The following is an 18,073-nucleotide window of genomic DNA, read 5'->3' as shown; positions in this document are numbered from 1 at the left end:
GTTAAGCTCCTTATAAAGGTGCAGCTACGTCACTTGCTTTACTCTGCAGCTCTTTGCTACTCCACTGTATTTGGCTATTTCCATTTTTTTTTCTCCTTCTTAAGAAATTGAACAGCTTAAACTTTCCAAAAATCACCCTCATGCACTGGAGCACAAACTAAACTAAACCATTTCAAGAGAGACAAGAAAATGGTTTCCTCCCCAACACACACCTAAAAATCACACACAATAACACATTTTTACAAGAGTCACTATTCCCGCAGCTACCTGCCTCAGGAATCAGTCTAATTGCAGTCCAAGGAAAAACCTAGCTGGCAGCCATCATCTATTCTCCTTGATTTTCCGGATATTATTTCCCCTAAGCTGAGTGCATAGACGAGAGAATTGAGAACTGGGGAAGGAATAAAGTTGTGCAAAAGAACCAGAAGGTGAAAATACGAAGGCAGTCCCCATTCCTGCCAAGATCATCAGGATTTAAAATCTTTAAAGTAGCAGCTCCTACTTATATAAAAATGAAATGTGAGCAGAAAGACAGATCTTGCAGTGTTGATGGGGGAGAATCCATGGAGGGCATCTTCAAAAAGGGATCCCTTTTTAAAACTAAATAAAAAGTCTTCCAGAGCTAAGTAAGCAACTGAAAGGCACTCTACCACCTCTCCTCTTGGTCATCAAGACTACTGACCAACTGGATGTTTTCAAAGTATCCCCAATTGGTGGTCAAGAGCATACCAAATGGAACAAAAGAACAGGAAAACCGACTTTTTTTCAGTTTCAAGATAATTAAATTTGAATGTTAAGACAATTTCTATGGCTTGCTGAAATCTGATCAGGAATCAAGATTTTATAAACTGCTACTACAGAACCATCTTGAAAATTTAAAAAGTTCAATTATGCAAGTTCTGGGAAGACATTTTAAAAAGTATACTACCACATTTTCTTTCTCTTGTCCAATACGTCTGAAGATATATGTGAATAAATTAAGCAAGGTTCATACATACCATAATTGAAAGAAAACTATGAAATGTAAAATGACAATAAGCAATGTTAGAAGCAGCAAATGTCACAAAAGACATCTGTGCAAAGAAAAGCACATTAAGGAAATCTCTTTCTAGTCAGGGAGAATAGCCTCAATGGATCTGAAGCAACACTGCTAATGGTACTGGAGTTACACAACTATCCAGCATAAACTTACTTCTATACACTTCAATTTCATAAAACAGAGGCCTGTGATATAGCACTAGAATCAACAAAACAAATAGCATTATTGAAGCTCTGTAAACCATTTGAAAATAGCTCACACTAGAAGGAACAGACTGAAGGATTTCTCCTACTTTAGAGCTTCAGCACTAAAGGTACTTACTAATTTGTAAATGAAATACTGTATGTGAATTTGGCTTTAGTGAGTGCAAGGTAATAGTGTGGAAAGCTCTGTTTTCCAGGGACCTACTAAAGCTAAAAATTTAATCAGCCTTAGACCATGTGTATATGCTCCATTTCAAAATTCTCCGTGCTATCTGATCCAAAGTGAAAGGACCAGTTAGTAAGGATGTGCATTTTTGTTATGTCTGTTTTGTTTTGAAATCATGCATGTTAGTTTGAAGAAAAAAAAAAAAAAAGAAAGGAAAAAGAAAAAAAAGGTTTTGCCCTGCACATCTTTATTGGTAAGCATGGTGGGTTTCATGTTCAACACCTCCTGCCAATTAAGACTGCCCCAACCGAGATCCCAACACCCTCATCAAGATTACCTCAACATCTCAAACCAGGCACCAATTCTCTGCCTCCCCCCCTCCGCCAGGATGGAGGATCCCTTTTCAAGGGCCAGCTGCCTCCGGAATGTATCCTCCTCGTCTGGAGGGATGTGATCTTCATCAACAGGAGGGACATCAGAGCTCTGCTGACAGCACTATTGCACTTTTGAATGACGACACCCAGTGGTACTTCACCACTATCACATGAGAATAGTGAAATGCTCCAAGGTGAAGTTATTTGCAGCCTGCAGTGTTGCCAGCAAGAGGGATCTCATGTCCCTCCTGCAAGTGAAGCTCAGAATATTCCAGAATGAGAATGACTTTTGGCAGGTTAGAGAATGTTTGGCCCATTGGTCTGCCCTGGATTGGAAGAAGAGGGTCCAGCCTTGAAAGGGGCTTATTTTGTATGTGTGTGGGGGTTTAGTAGGGTGGTCTAGATTAGGGGATTAGGACCTAGATCAGTATGTTGGGGTGACCTTGATGCAAGGGAGCAGAGGTGAAATCCCCCATGGAAACTGTCCTTTTCCAAGTATATTTGGCCATGTAATCTGATGACAAATTTCCCTGATACATTATAATGCTGTCTGAATATGTTACAGATAAAGCAAGTAGTTGGACAATGTTAGAAACACAGAAATATGATGGCAGACAAAGACCACATGGCCATCTGCCCAAATAATTTAGCTTTATAATTATCATCGTTCTCTGAGATCCCCTGTATTTATCCCATGCTTTCTTGAATTCAAATACCATTTTTGTCTCCACCACCTCGCTGCCAGGGGATTGCATCCTGCCCAGTGGCCCAGCTAAAGAAGACCTGGTGTTGGTGGGGATCAGTCCTGCATGACTGCTAGAGAGGGTGGTGGTAGTGTAGTATATGTATAGAAGAGTGCTTGGGTGTATGAGAGGGTTTTTGTGTGTATATGTGAGGGAGAGAATCAGTGAGTGTGAGAGAGCTGTGTGTATGAGGGAGTGTGTAAGTCTACAGGTGTATATGTGAGGGAGAGCCAATAAGTGTGTGTATGTGGGGGGGGGGGGAGGGGAAAGCACCACTGAGCGTGAAAGAAGTGTGTGTAAGAGAGTAAGGAGAGAGCCAGTGAGTGTGTGAGAGCGAGGAGGAGTGTGCATGAGAGGCAACATGTGAGAGAGAATGAATACGTATGTTAGAGAGTTTGTGTATATTAGAGAGAGAGAGGAAAAAGTGTGCATCCTCCCTCTACTCCACTAATCTATGACAATCTCAGGGTGCCTGGAAATCAAATGTTCTCAGGTATGGAGAGCTGGGTGTTTTGTTTTTTGTTTTTTTTTACCCCGTTTTAACTATTGGTCTTTGATGTATCTGCTGTTTTGACATTTTATTGATGTTTGGTACATTTTTAAAAATTTTGAGTTATTAGTTATTGGATGTTAGTCAATTCATCAACTGTTTTGAAATATGTATTTTAATTTATAAGGTTTCACTATAATTTTTATATTTCTTGATTTTATTGGTTGATGTTTTATGAGGAATGAAGGTGTTTGCTTTTTCCATTTTTGCACTGTATACACAGTCTGGCTTGTTGCAGTTTCCAGTTCAGTTTTTTCTGCACGTTTGTTTATATTTTATGGTCTCTTTATTCTGCATTTGGTGAGAGTTATCTATGTGTGACCCTGAGGTGAGGTATTGTGCAGCATGTAGTTTCTGTGTACAGATCTATAGCAGCTTGGCTTATTCTGCTCTCTTAGTGGTGTATTGGTGTTGTAGGGCCCAGTATAATATTTGTAGTGTTGCCTTTTCTTAGGTAGGGTTTTTATTATTTGAATGCTTACAGTTAGTGTGGTTTTGGTTTGGGAAGTGTACTACATTGTAATTGTAATTCAGTTTACTTATGGCTTTCTGGTGGTCAGGCCCACACCCAATACACATTATAATATGGGTATACATTTTAAAAAGATACATTTGGGAGGTGCTAAAGGAAGCATCTACCCCGGGTGCCAAACACTTTAGGTACTCCTCTGATCCTGGTGACTATCAACTTTTTTTTTAATTTAATGACTGCCATCTTATTTATGTTGCCAAATTAGCAAAAAGTGTTCTCTTACCTAGCAGCTACTTCTTCGGATCTTTGACCAAATATTGGTGATGTAGAAGACCAGTGAATAATTGTATCAGTCAACCAGCATAGAAAAAAAATCTTTCCAGCAAAACCTGAAGTTTCATGGAAAAACTATAAAACATACTAAAAGGGTTTGGAGCTGGCCTATGTTGTCCCTGGTCAAGTTTAATTTCTGGCCTGGTAGATAGATACCATGTATTTTGCTGCAACAGCTACTGTTTCTTCTCTTTCTTGCAGAATTATATATATATATTTGAACCTAATATTTGCCATACCGGGTCAGTCCAGTATCCTGTTTCCAACAGTGGCCAATCCAGGTCATCAGTACCTGGCAGGATCCCAAGGGGGTAGATAGATTCCAAACTTGTTATCCCAAGATAAAGCAATGGATATCTGCAACTTCATAATGGTTTATGGACTTTTCCTCCAGGAGCTTATCCAAACCACTTTTAAATGGAGCAACAAAACACACATGGCACTCCTAGGGGTTGGTCACTAGATTTCTGAGGAGAACTCAATATAACAAGCTTTCCTCCCCCCTCAGCCCCTTCTAACCTGAAGGGCTGTGGTTGGACACCTCACCCTATTTAGCCCAGCCATTTTAGAAGTCAATGTGATGATTTTGAGTTAGCATAAGAGCAGAGAGGCTGTAGTTTTTCACTCTCGGGTGAGGCCCCCTGCCTCATCAGGACCTTTAGTTTGGAGTTTAGTTTGGAGATTTCTCCCTGCCAGAGGATCTCTCTATTTTGTTGCAGCGAGAAAGATTTTTTTTTGCCAGATTCCCTTCAGGACTCCCATGAAGGAGTTGAAGACCTGTGAGCCCAATCTACACCCTAGGTAAGGCAAGCGCCTGTGACAGTACTCAGCAGCGAGAGGATTTTTGATGGCTAAGATGTATCCTGATTTTTTCCACCCTTTGGAGAAGGCTCCCCCCGGACACAAAGGACAAGGGCTAAAAGATCTGTGAACCTTAATCTACTTCCTAGGTGGGGCAAGCACCAGTTTTAGTGAAGCAGCAGTTACCAAGAGATTTTTCAGAGAACAAGTATTCGGATATTGTTTTGTGGAGAGGACTTTGATTCACCCTTCCCCACAGGGTTCCAGGGCTGGGATAGCCTGGTTTCCACGTTCTAAAGACTTTTCCTGCAAGACAAGTCACCAGTACCAACATTGAGGAGAAGGACCAAGATCTTGGTCTCCACCCCTTGGGTCCAGGACAGGCTGGGCAATCGTGAAAAAAAAACTGTACTGAGGTAGGAATTTTCCATATTTGAGGGGACCCCTCCAACAGGATTGTTAAAGAATCAGTGAACATTTTTTTTTAAACGCCCAGTGCTTGGTCCAGCCTGTTTTGTCCCAGCACCCCACCCTTGGGATGCAGCTACATTCTACACACACACACACTGAAAGCAAAACATCAAGGTCTGGGCAATAAGCGCGAGCTTCCCCCACACACATATTTATATTTATATACAGATATATAGATAGATATATGAAATTGCAATAGTTATTAAAGATAGAATTGCAGTACTTATCTGTAGAAAAACCCGACTGACATGGCCATGTTTCACTCAAGTACGCTGCTTCAGGGTCAGAAAATGTGTCACAATGCACAGTACTGGGTTCTTGAACACTGCTCAAGATGGCCGTCGTGATTTGAGCAGTGTTCAAGACCCTGGTACTGTGTACCTGAGAGAAATAAGGCCATGCCGGTCATGTTTTTCTACAGAAAAGTACTGAGATTCTCTGTTTCACAATCTCTACATTAATGGCGGGGGTGGAAGGGAATTAGAACCAAGAGCTAAGAGAAACAGATAAGTATGGGAGAAGAAAAGAGGGAAGCTTGCTGGGCAGACTGGATGGGCCATTTGGTCTTCTTCTGCCGTCATTTCTATGTTTCTATGTTTCTATATTGCAATTTCATCATTTGAGAGAAAAGTGAACTGCGCATATTCTTATTTAAAAGGCTGAAGGCTTCTAATTGAAAAGTTTTTTCCCAATGATGTGGAGGTTGCCCTTTTTGTGATTTTACATGGGTAGTCTAAGGTTTTTCCTTTTCATTCATTAGACAGTCCTAACTGTAAGTGAATATTTGAAGGAAGTGATTTACTATGAATGTTAAGTTTTTTTGAAAAATTTAAACATAAAAAAAGTTTAAGGTATTGGTATTTATTTTCACCAGGTTTGTTTTGCTGTGATAGTTACTTTTATCCAGAACATCTCATATATGAGATTACAGTCCAAGTCAATTGATCATTTCAGCTTCAAGGAGGAAAAACAGAATGGCAAAATGGTTTAAAAGCTGTTAAAAAAGGCAATAGTAATAGTGAGAAAGGAGTTAAATGTCTCTTTCTAGAGCAAAGATCATAGCATGCACATTGAACTAGCAATGCAGTGGCTGTGGACAAATCTATAAAGAAATTTTCTGTGGTCACATCTCTGGACTGAGGACAAAACTGTGATACCAATAACTAGATCTGTGGGAGGTATCAGTACGCAAGGCAGCCAAACATGGTAACAAGGCAATAGGGAGAACTAGGGAAAGCTGCTCTATATAAGAGGTGTAATTAGCCTGAAAGGTGGCTGTTAATACTTTGAATAAATCATATGAAATATTGTGCCTCAGTCTTAGAAGCTTCACTGTAGGGGTATAGAGTATATGCAGTTCAGAGGATAACTATCAAAACTGAGAAGGGTGTGAACCATAAATCCTACACATTCAAAACAGACAAACCCTAAAGGAAAGGGGTATATGACAGCCATTTAAATCTTTGAAGCGTACAAATGATGTACAAGCAGCATGCAATTTTTAGTGCAACAGAAGCTTAAGAACAAAAGTCATGGCATTAGATGGTGGTAGAGGGAGGTGAACAAGACTAGCAAAGCAGTATTTCTTCACAGAAAGGATGACAGATACATGGAAAGATGTATCAGGTCAACTTAAAAATATTAAGATTTCTAAACTTACTGGGCATGCAATCAGGATCCTTACAGTAGACATTGTCAGACTAGATTTCTATTCCAATCTAATATTTTTTTTGTTTCTATATTTCCTTCTATAGTTTTCTAAGAGATCATCTTTGGCTACATTAGGCTCAGATAAAATGAACATAGAAATGGTATTTCTGATATGGAACAAAATTTCCAACAAAAAAACAAATCCAGTCCATAAGACTCAGATTCTAACTTCTAAAGTCTGAGAGATTCATATGCATAATGGGGTAGATTTTACGACATGCACACACCTTGGGGCGGATTTTAAAAGCCCTGCTCGCGTAAATCCGGGCGGATTTACGCAAGCAGGGCCTTGCGCGCCGGTGCGCGTAGGTCCCGGGGATTTTGGAAGGGGGCGTGTCGGGGACAGGGCGGGACGGGGCATTTCGGGGCGGGACCGGGGGCTTGGCGCCGGCCCGGGGAGTTCCTGGGGCGTGGCCACGCCCTCCGGGAGGTGTAAATCCGTGGATAAAGGTAAGGGGGGGTGGGTTAGGTAGGGGAAGGGAGGGGAAGGTGAGGGGAGGGCGAAAGAAAGTTCCCTCCGAGGCCGCTCCGATTTCGGAGCGGCCTCGGAGGGAACGGAGACAGGCTGTGCGGCTCGGCGCGCACCGGCTGCCCAAAATCGGCAGCCTTGTGCGCGCCGATCCAGGATTTTAGCAGATACGCGCGTATCTTATAAAATCCAGCGTACTTTTGTTTGCGCCTGCTGCGCAAACAAAAGTACGCGAACGCGCTTTTTAAAAAAATCTACCCATCTGTGCGCACCGAGCCTGCGTCGAGCCACGCTGCCTTCCCCTGTTCCCTACCCCCCCACCCCAACTTCCCCTACCTACCCCGCCCTTTCCCCCCTACCTTTTTTCTGCTGTTTTCTTTTGTTTTTAAACTTACTTTAGCCCTGGGGCTGAAGTAAGTTGTGCGCGCTGGCTGCTGTGTCAGAGGTCTCTGACCCCGCCCCCGGACCGCCCCTTTAGTAAACCCCCGGGACTTACACGCGTCCCAGGGCTTTATGTGCGTAGCCGGGCCTTTTGAAACTAGGCCTGGTGTGCGTAACCCTTTGAAAATCCGGCCCAATATTATTACCTAAATAAAACATCAGCCTTTTCACAACCAAACAAAAGGCAGAAAATGTGATTTCACAACAGATAAATTGCATAAAAACTCTCCTGAACAATAGCCACTATTACAGGACAATTACTAATAAAGCTTTTGCTTTCTCAAACGTATCTGGTATGCCTCATTTATTCTTATTTTATGGATACAATATATAAACATTTATTTAAACCTCCATGTATATGGCCTATGGTCTTCTCTTTATATTTTGGTGGGTTCTTTATATTTGGATGAAAGCACTCCAGCTGTGGTCATGCATCCTCAATTATTACATAACATTAAACTGCATCCACAAATGTCTCTGCTATTTGGGTAATGTTGCATAAAGCCATTATGGTAGTTGTAATAAGCTGCTAGTTCTCTGTTGCAGTACTGCCCATCTAATTTGAAAAAGCCATTTTATAAAGTGTTAAGGATGACTCAAATTCTGCTGGCTGAAAACAGAAGCAGAGTGAGAACCCAATTTTAAAACTATAGAATACAGTTGCATACCTATAACTGGTGTCTTCCAAAAGTGTCACATTTGCAAAACGTCACTGCAAGGCACCAAGTACAGAGAGTGATACACTACTGGCTTGAAGTGTCCAGAATGTTTTGCACACAAACAGTAGTCCTAGCCGGCCCCAGTTAAGCTACTTCAGTGTAGAACATAGCTTACAGAAAGGAAAGAGATGACTGAATTTTATGGCTAAGAGGGAAAGTGTGTTCATCTGTTAATCCTGCAGTTAAGAATACGAAGAGTTACCTTCACCTGACCTGAGTGTAGTAAAGGGGAAAAGGAGGGTAGACTGATCTCTTCATTCAAGTGGAAACAGAAAACTATCTTTGGCAAAAACTTAAGTGGTGTATGTAGGACAACTTTGTTTGGGAATATTCTTATGTAAGGCAGGTAGGTGAGTAAAGCCTGGAGTTCACCTACTGTCCTTGCAGAAGTCATTGTAATAAGAAAGCCACCTTTAAGGTAAAGTGTTTCACAGAGCACCTAATTAGATCTAAGACATCTTCCATTAACTTAGCGAGGACAATGTTGAGGTCCTATAATCCCTCAAGGGATTTTTCAAGTGTGGCAACCCCTTTAGGAAGTGAGTAATTAAGAGACGGTTGGAAATAGGCTTCCCCAATTCTAGTGGCGGTAGGCCAACCACACACTGAAAAAGCACTCTGACAGACTTAGTTTGTAATGCTGCTTTTGAAAGATGAAGTGATAGAGTATATTTGGAATTGTAAAGAAGGAAGATAGTCCCCTGCATGTACACCATAAAGTAAATCTTTCCCATTTGGCAGCATAAACGTCCCTGGTTTGTTCCCTAGTTGAGATCGCACGAGAGCAGCCAAATGATGCAACCATGGTGCTTTCAACATCCATGCTGTCAAAACTAACACTGCTATATTTAGACATAAGTGATCCCTCTTGCTGAGTGACCAGATCCGGTAATGGCATGAGCCGGATTAGTTTTTGTGCCAACAGCTGGAGACGGAACCAGGCCTGTTTGGGCCAGGAGACTCAAGTTCCCCTCTTCTACTTTTAACTTTATTATTTTTGCTGTAAATAGGATTGGCGGGTACAGATATAAGATGGAAAGGAGGCTGTGTTTTTACAGTGGTGTTGAACCTGTGGCTGCACATGGTCTTTATTTTGATTGTATTATTTTAATAACATTTGATTTTTGTTGTACATCGCTTTGGGTCTTTTAAGAAAGTGAGACTCATAAATGGAAGGAATAAATAAAAATAATAGCAGCCCCTCATGAAGACCACAACCCCTGTGTGGGTAGCCCCTGAATATGCGCTCCCCACCCACTGAGGGATGCATCCATCATGAAAACAATTTGAGTGGTGGCAAGTGGCATGTCCACCTCTCCAGTCCAGTGATTCCTTGAGTTCGCAGATTGCTTTTATGGAGTTACTGAGGCTCTGGCAGTACTGGATCCATTGAGAGCACAGTGACCCCTTGTTTCATGTGGTGATGAAAAGTGCCATAGTTAAAGCAATGGGCTGAGAACTAGGGAACTCAGGGTTTAAAACTCACTTCTCCCACTGGGAATCTTTTGGTGACCTTGGCCAAGACAGTAGCTCCCCCATCAAGATCAACTGATCCTAGTGTAACATTTGGGGGAGAGATCTGAGGGAGATTGCTTGAAATTCAGCTTGTATCCGTGTTTTCCTATGCAAAGGACACACGTATTAGAAGTTGTTTGGGGGCCAAGTTGCGCAAAGAGAAATAATCTGCCACCGTCACAACCTATTCCCTGAGCAGGGGACACTGGCCATGCTCTCTAAGGGGAGTAAAAAAAAAAAGATGCCATCGGCTGCATGTTCAGATATAGTTGCATTGCAAAAGGTATGGAGAAAGGTACCTAGGCAGATACTTCACCCCTTTAGACGTTGATGGGCCTACCCCTGTTGTTGAGGAAGGTTTAAGACTGGAACACACACAGGAAACCTGTTTCTCATACCTAACCCACAGCCTCTGGAGTTCTTTTCCGCTGATATTAAGTTTCGAAAAGGATTACAGTAGATTTAGGAATTCCTTGAAAACATACTTGCTCATATTGGTTTTTCTCAACTGTCCTTAAAATACCTGCTGAAGATTACAGTGCACTTGCCACTTTAAAATCTTCTTGACCTACATAATGTGTATTGATCAACTTAATCACAGTTAAAACTTAAATATAGAATCACATTAATGCTATTTTATTGACTACTCACTTATTCATCACTATTTTGTTTTATTTCTTTTTAGTTTGTAAATCTTAAAGTTGCTAGTAATCAATGTTTGTCAATTATAATTTAATTACAAGAATTTTGTTTTGTAATTTCTGAATTTAATTATGCATATGTTTTGTCATTTCTGATTCTTGTATTATTGTTTTACCTTTCTATGCTATTTTTATTTTATTATGCATATTTGTTTTTAAAATTTCTGATTTCTATGTTATAGTTTCAATTTTCTAGGTTGGTTTCTTTTTACTATGCATATTTGTTTTGTAATTTCTGATTTTTATGCTATTTTTACTTTTATTATGTACACTGCATTGATTTATAGTGGTAAGAATCTGCAGTTAATCAAGACAAATAAACTAAACTATTGAATGACAACAGCTTCTCCCCTGATGCCAAAGGAGTTTTAAGCTTTTGTTGATATTGATATCAGCATTTCCATCTATGCTCTGAAGGAATGCTTGGATGTTGAAGGGATTGAAAAAGGCATGGGAAGGCTGGAGGTTAAAATACAAGTGCCAGTGGACAATGATGCAGTGCCTGCCTTGAGAGTTGCTGACAAAGCAAGTCCCGACCATTGCCTTAGGCCTTGACCTCACAAGGCTGTTCTGTAGATTAGACGGGGCCCGAGAGCATTTTCTAACCCCGGTGGTGGAGGTAAGAGGGGTGGTTCCTTATTTTTAAGCCAGCCCATTTGGAGAACAAACTCCTCAAGCAGCATCCTGAACACCAACAGCCTGGGAGAAAGAAGCTAAGGAGTCAGTGCTCTGAGGGCAGTGTTTTTTTTTTTTTTAACTCTCACTATTTGTACTTAGAAAGCATAGGTGCAAAGGACAAGTGGGACTGTCCTCTGATTTACATTTATATTTTCCTGTAGAGCCTAGCTACTTTGCTGAGCCTTTGTTTACTAAGGAAAAGGAAATAAAATCATAGCCTGTGCTGTTTCAATGTTTTAAGAAACATGCATGATGAGGAAGAGGAACAATTTGTAAAATTATGTTCTACTCCCAGGCATTTTTGACATCCAAATAAATATCCATGGGATATTATAGCACTATAGTTTAAGCATCTTTTAAAACCCAGAGGTTTGTTTTTTTTTTTTTGGTCAATCATTTCTTTAAAAAAAAAAAAAATGTCTTTACCACCTAGTCAGGAGATTCAAGGCAGTTTACAAAGATAAAAATGTCCATAATAATAATAATAATAAAAAAAAATCATAGTTAAAAGGCTCTTGACATCTAGAAAGACATCCATAAAAGTAATTAAAAAGATTCTTGCCATCTAAAGAATGAATAACAGGGCTTACAACTCCTTAGTTTATCTCTTGAAGTAATTACGTGTCTATTTGGAATGCCAGTTTAAAAAGATAGGTTTTTTTTAATGATCTTTTAAAGCTTTTTGTGCAAGAAGTGATTCTTAGTGGATCAGGCAGGGAATTCCAAAGAGCAGCACCAGCCATGGAAAAATCCGACTCTCTAATAGAGGCCAAATGAGTTTGATTTAGCAATGGCACATTTAACACAACCAGGCTTGGCCTGATCATAGTGTCCTAGGTGCACATAAGATTTTTAACAAGACTGCTAATCCATGGCTGGTTAGGGCTCACATTTTATGGATAATAGTAGTGACTTTATAGTGAACGCACCATCTAATAGGGAGCCATTGTAGATTATACAATCCCCGTGTAATGTGCTGTCTCCTGTTTAGGCCTAATAAAATTCAGGGCGTGGTATTCCGGGCAACTTGCAGAGGTCTCAGTGTGCTTCCTGGAATATCAAGGTATAAGGCATTGTAGTATTCCAAACCAATGAATAATAACGCCTGAAGGACAGTTCTTAAATAAGTTGCATCATGCGAGATCTTAGATGTTTCAGAAGTTTAATGGGGTTTTTTTTTTTTTTTGTTTGTTTGATTTTTACTTGGGAAGATAAGGAGATATGAATTCCATTGACTAAAAGATGGTTTATCAGATGAAGGCATACTTTCTAATATCATGATTTCTGTTTTTCCAAGTTTAATATCAGTTTATTATGGGATAACTAGGTTTTCACTAAACTTAGGCAGAGTGACATGGGTGCAAAAAAAGGTCTCAGCCAGATTGAAAAAATAGAGAGAAGAATATATATATATATATATATATATATATATATATATTTTTTTTTTTTTTTTTTTTTTTTAAGATAAGTTAACAGATATAAGAGTAAAATTAGAATAAAGCAAGAAAAATCTGAGGGAACCTGTAAAGTGAGTAGCTGTGCTGATTATTATTCTCCAGGGATGCAGAAGAAAAAAAAAAAAGCTTAGCTGAGGGCTGCTGCTCACAAGTGCAAAACATTCTAGGCTAATATAGTCAATAGCGGCTCACTCTCCTTACTTGGTGCCATGTGGTGACATCACCAGCATGCAAGACTGTTCATCTTGCTTGCTCACAGAAATTGTTTTTTTTACTTTGTATAAGGCTTTTCCCAACTCTAAGGCAACAGAAATGTTAATGTTCCACTACTTATGATAAGTTACTTCATTACGGTCTATGTTTACAGGGCCTCATTGCTGGCAAAGAAAAAAGGCTATAGGGAGCACTATGCATGTTAATTGCTGTTTGCACATTACCTGTTGCTGCCACAAGCCTAACCTGAGGAGTTCCACGTGTTCCCAGAACATGCTGTCCTCGCCCCCGTGACAACATCATCATCAAAGCCGCCACCAGCCCTTGAAGAGGGCCTCGTTCCCAGCAGGCCCGTCCCTTTGCTGGCCCTTTCGCTGGCTTTTCATAAGACCAAATAGATGGACAATGTGATTAGTGTTTTTGTTTTTGTTTTTCCTCTGTGAGTATACCAGACCACAACACTGTGATTTGGGGCAGGGGGAGGTATGGGAATTGACCTGTTAAGAGGTCCATTTGAGGGCTCAGAGTCTTTTATACCTAATTTATAACAATAAGTAATTTGAGCTGGGGTTTCTGTTGCTATGTTAAATGTCATGTACATTAATGCTTGTTTGGCAATAAGAGACCATTTTTTCATAGATTGCAGATTATAAACCAGATTTATTTTGTATAACAATCCTGGCACACAAATGGTGATGCTTTTGCTTTAAACCAACTTTGTCCACCAGGGTATTCATATTTCCATCATGCAAGCACAGGACATTGAGATAGAGGGGTACTGGTAAAATGTCAATCTGGTCCTCCACTTAAATCTACCCCACAAACTGAGTTTGGGGGAAGGGGGGAGTAATGGTTACCTGTGGGCAATTGGCTATAGGCCTAGTTTATCGACCTTCTGGCTGTGCCAGATTGTTCAAGGCTGGCCATGAAATCTATTAGATTTCTTCTCATCTTTACACTTACAATATCAACAATTACTATTACTGGGGGATTTTAATATTCAGGTTGATTGCTGCTCAGTGCCAACTGTACCTGATTTTTTTGTCTGCAACTGATACTGTTTATCTCAGTTGCCCATCCTACACATCATGCTAGCCATATTTTGGATTTATTGTTGCTTCTTATTGCTTTTATAGATAGTGTTATAGTTTGATTTAAAATTTGTGGAAGTGCTCTGGTCGGATCACCACCTTATGTCTTTTGGGTTTTGGCCAGTTTTACCATTATCTCAAGCTGCCTCCTGTTCAGAGCGGCAGTCTCATGGTAAAATTGCTGACACTAAACCTAGGGATGAATGGGATTCATTAAAGAGAGCTAAATGAGAGCTCTACTTCTGCTTTGGCAGACACTCTAGTTAATCTGTTGTCAAATATTATTGATAAGGTGGCACCATTGAAAATGCTTGGGTGTCCTATTATACGCCTCATGGTTTTCTGCTTCCCTTGTTCAGAAGCAGCAAGAAATGCGGCATGCTGAATGCGTCTGATGAAAGCGTCGGTCTCTGGATACAAGGAATAAATATACTTTATGCAGAGTATGTTATAAGATGGAGTTTGAGAAACAGCAAAGGTTATATTTTACATCTCAATTGAAAGTATCTTTAAATTGCCCCTATGGGATTTGACACAGTATCTCGGTTGACTGACTCATGATGACCAGAGAAATCAGACCATAAGTTGCGAGAGGTTTGCGCAGAATTGTGAGAAGTTATCTAATCTAATCTTCTCTTCTATAGCCTCTGATTTTACGGCTTTGCCTGTTCCAGTTTTTGATTTAAATGTGGATAGTAAATGGACTGTTTTGAGTCTGTGGCATCCTCTGAGGTTGAAGTGAAGGTTGCAGCTTTGATATTATCACACTGCCCATTGGATGCATGTCATTTTTGGCTATTATACATGCACAGGCCAATACAGTAAAGTGCACTCAGCCGAGCACTTTTACCCATGGTTGGATTATCTGATTAGATGTGCGTCCCCTACCTCTTATACAATAAGGGTTTAGCACGTCCAAACAGCACCCCCCTCCCCCCCCAAAATTAATAGAGCTCATCACATGCAAATTTTACACTCAGAAATTAGCGCCTGCCCAAAGGCAGGCAATTTCTGAGCAACCCAAAAAAGTGTACAGAAAAGCAGAAAACACTGCTTTTCTGTACATCCTCTGACTTAATATCATGGTGATAATTAAGTCAGAGGAACCAAAAGGTTAAAATAAATAAATAAATAAACGTGCTGGTGGGTCAGGTTAGGAAAAAGGACGCTCAATTTTACGAGTGTCCATTTTCCTAACCCACTGACAGCCATCTCTCCTGGGCTTCCGCTGCTAAGGAGGCAATGGGGCGTGCTACTGTCCCTAGCACCTCCTTTTTAGCGCGACCCCTCATTTAAATATGGTATTGCATGCCCAGGAGAGGTTGTTAGGCGCGTATTAGGAAAGCGGGTGCTCAACACTGAGCGTCCATTTTCCCGTGCACTTTACCGTATCGGCCTGTTTGCGCAACGGTTTTTTGGGTCGTTTGATTAAAGTTGTAAATCTGTCACTGAGTGAGGAAGTTTCCCCAATAAATTTCAGAAGGCAGTAGTCTGCCCTATTTCAAAGAACAATGGTGGCTCTTTGACGGACCCTGCTAATCACCATCCTGTTTCCATTCTTCCCTCAGTGGGAAAGGTGTTAGAAAGGATTGTTTTGCCCCAGCTAACCAGTGATTTTCAGAGTCGATTTTGCTGGGATTACAGGATGGAGACCTGATTATGGGTTGCATACATTAGATCGGAAGAAGCATTCAGCAATTATAGACCTCCTTGATGTTGCTGCAGCACTGGACTAACGCACTCAGTGTTGTTGCAGTCACTGTTAGAGACCGGTATTTGAGGGACTGTTGGACATTGGTTTTCTTCCTTGTTCAGAGCGGTCTCCAATACAATCTGGTGTGCCCAGGGCTCATCCTTATCAGCCACGCTTTTTAATTTATGTTCATGCTCTCTCACTGCTGGAGGACTTGATTTTTTCCCCGGTTCTATGCAGACAATGTACAACTTTTATTTCCAGGGTTATAGTCAATGGAAGATGCTGTTACACAGGTTCGAATACCAGTGGGGCTGTAAGACAATGGATGAAATAAAATTATCTGCTGTTAAATGTTGTAAAAAATGAAATTGTACCAGTTGTGTGCTACTGGTGTTATTCCTTTCCCATCTTTATAGCTAGAGGGTTCTACTATTTCTCCAGTAGAAGTTGCTCAGGATTTGTGTATATACCTTGATGCAGCTTTTAATTTACAGTCCCACTTAAGGTGGTAAGGCAGTTAACGTTTTAGATATATGATTTTAGGACAACGATGCAGACAATTTTTTTTTAAAATCTATTTTAGATTACTGTAATGCCCTGTACATTGGTTTACCAAAATGTTACATTCATTCTCTTCAAAGTTTGTCGAATGCTGTTGCTCGAGTGGTAACTGGATGTCCCCTTCATGCCCATAGTACTCCCATTTTATGCAATCTACACTGGCTGCCAATTGAACAGAGGGTTACGTTTAAAGTCTTGACCCTGGTCCATCAGATATTATATGGAGATTGTCCAGAATATCTAAGAACTTTGGGGTCCCTATATTTTACCCAACATCAATTACGCTCTGCTAATCAGCAGTTCTCATCCATTCATGGGCCTAACAATGTTCAATTACAAAGCATTAGACATCAGAGAGTAGGATTAAATGGTCAATTTTCTCAGTGGAAAAGGGTAAACAGTGGAGTGCCTCAGGGATGTGTACTTGGACCGATGCTTTTCAATATATATATATATATATATATATATATATATATATATTATCTGGAAAGGAATACGACGAGTGAGGTTATTAAATTTGCGGATGATACAAAATTATTCAGAGTAGTTAAATCACAAGCGGATTATGATACATTACAGGAGGACCTTGCAAGACTGAAAGATTGGGCATCCAAATGGCAGATGAAATTTAATGTGGACAAGTGCAAGGTATTGCATATAGGGAAAAATAACCCTTGCTGTAGTTACACGATGTTAGGTTCCATATTAGGAGCTACCACCCAGGAAAGAGATCTAGGCATCAGAGTGGATAATACTTTAAAACCGTTGGCTCAGTGTGCTGCAGCAGTCAAAAAAGCAAACAGAATGTTAGGAATTATAAGGAAGGGAATGGTTAATAAAACGGAAAATGTCATAATGCCTCTATAATCGCTCCATGGTGAGACCACACCTTGAATACTATGTACAATTCTGGTCGCCGCATCTCAAAAAAGATATAGTTGCGATGGAGAAGGTACAGAGAAGGACAAGCAAAATGATAAAGAGGATGGAACAGCTCCCCTATGAGGAAAGGCTGAAGAGATTAGGGTTGTTCAGCTTGGAGAAGAGATGGCTGAGGGGGGATATGATAGAGGTCTTTAAATCATGAGAGGTCTTGAACGAGTAGATGTGAATCGCTTATTTACACTTTCGAATAACAGAAGGACTAGGGGGCATTCAATGAAGTTAGCAAGTAGCACATTTAAGACTAATCGGAGAAAATTCTTTTTCACTCAACGCACAATAAAGCTCTGGAATTTGTTGCCAGAGGATGTGGTTAATGTAGTTAGTGTAGCTGGGTTCAAAAAAGGTTTGGATAAGTTCTTGGAGGAGAAGTCCATTAACGGCTATTAATCAAGTTTACTTAGGGAATAGCCACTGCTATTAATTGCATCAGTAGCATGGAATCTTCTTAATGTTTGGGTAATTGTCAGGTTCTTGTGGCCCAGTTTGGCCCCTGCTGGAAACAGGATGCTGGGCTTGATGGACCCTTGATCTGACCCAGCATGGCAATTTCTTATCTTCTTATGCTTTTCCTTGTACCTTGGAACAATCTACCTGTGGGTTTAAGGCAGAATGCAGATTACAAGTGCTTCAGGAAACTTTTGAAAGAAGAATTATTCAGCGAAGCCTTTCATTTTATGTAATGTATTTTGTTTTACATATTTTGTTTTAACTGGATTTTACCTTAT

At 40.4% G+C, this 18,073-nt stretch overlaps 1 protein-coding gene across 7 annotated transcripts in view; it reads right to left on the bottom strand.

The window, feature by feature from the left end:
• Positions 1-18,073, bottom strand: part of YAP1 (Yes associated protein 1) — a 312,565-nt gene that overhangs the window by 91,274 nt on the left and 203,218 nt on the right. The gene's annotated exons all lie outside the window — the stretch shown is intronic.

This window comes from Rhinatrema bivittatum, chromosome 5 (assembly GCF_901001135.1).
Source record: "Rhinatrema bivittatum chromosome 5, aRhiBiv1.1, whole genome shotgun sequence".
Classification (NCBI taxonomy): Eukaryota; Metazoa; Chordata; class Amphibia; order Gymnophiona; family Rhinatrematidae; genus Rhinatrema; species Rhinatrema bivittatum.
Note: the sequence above shows the minus strand (reverse complement) of the source record. Positions and strands in the feature narration are given on the sequence as shown.